A 4,193-nucleotide genomic window follows, 5' to 3' on the forward strand; every position below is an offset into this window, starting at 1 on the left:
TGTGGTGTGAATGCATTGAAATCTCTTGAGAATCATTCTTAAAAGATGAGTTATCTTCATGGCAGTCAAAGTATTCCATTCCTTAGAAGGACTTGATCATCTGAATGGGAAAATGTTCTAAGGGTTAAAAGTGGTTGGTGCCAATCCCTATTTATCTGCATCTGTTATCTTGTGAAATAATCAGAACTGTGATTTACAGATGGCTTGTAAAATAATTAGAACTGTGATTTACAGATGGCTTCTCCTCTGCTACAGGAGGATGATAATAGTACCTAACATGGGTTTGTTGAAGGATTAGAGGAATTAATGTATGTAAAGTGCCTAGAACACTGATTGCATTCAGTAAGTGCTACATAAGGGGATCATATTAATGTATCCAGGCATTATGTTAAGTACATCTTTGTGCATTCTCATTCATGCTCCCCTAAACCTTTTTTTGTGACAGATATTATTATCCCCACTTCACAGAAGAGAAATATGAGACTTAAAGAGTTTTTCTTTTTACTTGCCTAAGAAAACACAGCTTGCCCTCCAAAAACTGGGACCCCTAGACAAAAAAGTAAGTCAGTAGTTCTGGACAATAGACACTTCCCCCTGAACTTTTAAGTGCCTGAGCCTAGCTGACACCTTAAGAGGTGAAAGTGTTAGTTGCTCAGTCATGTCCAACTCTTTGCAACCCCATGGACTATAGCCCACCAGGCTCCTCTGTCCATGGGATTCTCCAGGCAAGAATACTGGAGTGGCTTGCCGTTCCCTTCTCCAGGGGATCTTCCTGACCCAGGGATCGAACCCAGGTCTCCTGCATTGGCAGGTGTGTTCTTAACTGGCTGAGCGACCAAGGAAGTCCCATTAAGAGATAACTGTGTGTAAATTCAAAAGCTATAGGGGGACTTTTAAGATGGTGAAGGAGTAAGATGTGGAGATCATCTTTCTCCCCACAAATACATCAAAAATACATCTGCATGTGGAACACCACCTACAGAATACCTACTGAATGCTGGCAGAAAACTTCAAAAAGGCAAGCTAATCTTCACGTAACAGGGTAAGGCAAAAGAAATAAGAAAAAAAAAAAAAACAGACAAAGGAATCAGGATAGGATCTGCACCCTGTGGGCACGAGGGAGCTGCAAAGGAAGAAAAGTTTCTGCACACTTGGAAACTTCCTCAAGGGCAGGGATATGGGGAGCTTCAGAACCTCAGAAGGGAGTGTAGCAACAAGTGCACAGAAGGCAAAAAGGAGAGATTTCAGCACAGAGTCAGCATCGACCAGCACTTCCCAGCCTGAGATGTTTTTCTGCATGCCTACCTCAGCGAGTGGGAACTAGGTGTGGAGTGAGGCTCAGGATTTGAGGGTCAGACTCCAGGGAGAGGACTGGGGTTAATGGCTGTGAAGACAGTCTGAGGGGGCTAGTACAACACAGCTGAAGGAGTCCAGGGGAAAGCCTGGGCCTTCCAGGGAGGCGAGAGCTCACTGTCCCAGAGACCTTCTAACTGCGTGTAACCAGATGTGGGACACACCTCAGCTGCAGTCTCCAACCCCAGTGGTGGGTCACCAAGCTGTAGGCTGGAGCAGGTCACTGCCCACCTCTTTCTAGGATCCTGTACAGCCTGGCACTAAGACCAATCCCACTCAAAGGCCAGCAGACTCCAGTGCCACACGCTACACGCCAAACAAGTAGTAAAACAGGCCCACAATCCTATTCATTAAGAGACAGGCTGCCCAAAGCCATACCAAGCTCACAGTCACCCCCAAAACACACAACTAGGTGCAGCATTGCCTTTCAGAGACACAAGATCCAGTTCCACCCTCCTGAACAGAGGCACCATCCCTGCACAAGGAAATCTTCACAAGGCACAGGTCCAGTCTCACCTGCTGTGATCAGACTCCTCAAGTAAGAGGAACTATGGCCTTGAAGCCTGTGGAACAGAGACAACAAACGCAGTAAATATTTTTTGTTTGTTGGTTGGTTGGTTTTTTATCTTTTTTTTTTAATTTATTGTTATTATTTTTTTTTTACTTTACAATATTGTATTGGTTTTGCCATACATCAACATGCATCTGCCATGGGTGTACACATGTTCCCCATCCTGAACCCCCCTCCCACCACCTTCCCCATACCATCCCTCTGGGTCATCCCAGTGCACCAGCCCCAAGCTTCCTGTATCCTGCATCAAACCTGGACTGGCGATTCGTTTGTTATATGATATTATACATGTTTTAATGCCATTCTCCCAAATCATCCCCCCCCCCCCCACCACAGAGTCCAAAAGACTGTTCTATACATCTGTGTCTCTTTTGCTATCTCACATACAGGGTTGTCGTTACCATCTTTCTAAATTCCATATATATGCTTTAGTATACTGTATTGGTATTTTTCCTTCTGGCTTACTTCACTCTGTACAATAGGCTCCAGTTTCATCCATCTCATTAGAACTGATTCAAATGTATTCTTTTTAATGGCTGAGTAATACTCCATTGTGTGTATGTAACAAAGCTTTCTTATCCATTCATCTGCTGATGGACATCTAGGTTGCTTCCATGTCCTGGCTATTATAAACAGTGCTGCGATGAACATTGGGGTACACGTGTCTCTTTCAATTCTGGTTTCCTCGGTGTGTATGCCCAGCAGTGGGATTGCTGTGTCATATGACAGTTCTCTTTCCAGTTTTTTTAAGGAATCTCCACACTGTTCTCCATAGTGGCTGTACTAGTTCGCATTCTCACCAACAGTGTAAGAGGGTTCCCTTTTCTCCACATCCTGTCTAGCATTTATTGTTTGTAGAGTTTTGGATCACAGCCATTCTGACTGGTGTGAAACAATACCTCATTGTGGTTTTGATTTGCGTTTCTCTGATAATGAGTGATGTTGAGCATCTTTTCATGTGTTTGTTAGCCATCTGTATGTCTTCTTTGGAGAAATATCTATTTAGTTCTTTGGCCCATTTTTTGATTGGGTCATTTATTTTTCTGGAATTGAGCTGCAGGAGTTGCTTGTATATTTTTGAGATTAGTTGTTTGTCAGTTGCTTCATTTGCTATTATTTTCTCCCATTCTGAAGGCTGTCTTTTCACCTTGCTTATAGTTTCTTTTGCTGTGCAGAAGCTTTTAATTTTAATTAGGTCCAATTTGTTTATTTTTGCTTTTATTTCCAATATTCTGGGAGGTGGGTCATAGAGGATCCTGCTGTGATGTATGTTGGAGAGTGTTTTGCCTATGTTCTCCTCTAAGAGTTTTAAAAATATGGAATGCTTCACGAATTTGCATGTCATCCTTGCGCAGGGGCCATGCTAATTTTCTCTGTATCATTCCAATTTTAGTATATGTGCTGCCGAAGTGAGCACAAACACAGTAAATTAAATGAAATGAAAAGACAGTGAAACATGCAGCAGGTAAAGGAGAATGGTTAAAAAAAAAAAAAAAAAAAAAACACATAAGACCAAACAAATGAAGAACAAATAGGTAGTGTACCTGAAAAAGAATTCAGTGTAATGATAGTGAACATGATCCAAAGTCTCAGAAATTAAATGGAGGCACAGATAAATAGAATAGAGGCATGGATTGAGAAGATACAAGAAATGTTTAACAAGGACCTAGAAGAAATAAAGAACAGACAATCAGCAATGAATAACACAATAACCAAAAAAAAAAAAAAATACACTAGAGGGAACTATTAGCAGAATAACTGAAACAGAAGAATAAGTGAGCTGGTAGATAGAATGGTGGAAATAACTGAAGCAGAACACAATAAAGAAAAAGAATAAAAAGTAATGAGGTCAGTCTCAAAGACCTATGGGACATTAAGTGCACCAACATTCAAATAATAGGGGTCAGATAAGAAGATAAAAAGAAAGTATACAAGAAAATGTTTGAGGAGATTATAATCCAAAACTTCCATATATAGGAAAGGAAATAACCTGTCAAGACCAGGAAGCCCATAGAATCCCATACAAGATAAACACAAAGAGAAACATGTCAAGAAAATATTAATCAAACTAACAAAAATTACACACAAGCAGAAAGTATTAAAAGCAGCAAGGGAAAAACAACAAATAACACAAAGGGAAATCCCCATAAAGTTAATAGCTGATCTTTAGCAGAAGCTCTGCAGGCCAGAAGCGAATGGCAAGATATACTTAAAATGACAAAAGGACAAAACCTACAACCAAGATTACTCCACCAGCAAGGAACTCATT

The 4,193-nt window shown here is 40.9% G+C and overlaps 1 non-coding gene across 1 annotated transcript; it reads right to left on the reverse strand.

Annotated features, from left to right (window-relative positions):
- Window positions 1-3,234: 3,234 nt before the first annotated feature.
- Window positions 3,235-3,341, reverse strand: LOC133227212 (U6 spliceosomal RNA). The gene has a single exon (XR_009729764.1). It is a non-coding gene; the product is annotated as a U6 spliceosomal RNA (small nuclear RNA).
- Between the last annotated feature and the right edge of the window lie 852 nt (window positions 3,342-4,193).

This window comes from Bos javanicus, chromosome 15, assembly GCF_032452875.1.
Source record: "Bos javanicus breed banteng chromosome 15, ARS-OSU_banteng_1.0, whole genome shotgun sequence".
Classification (NCBI taxonomy): Eukaryota; Metazoa; Chordata; class Mammalia; order Artiodactyla; family Bovidae; genus Bos; species Bos javanicus.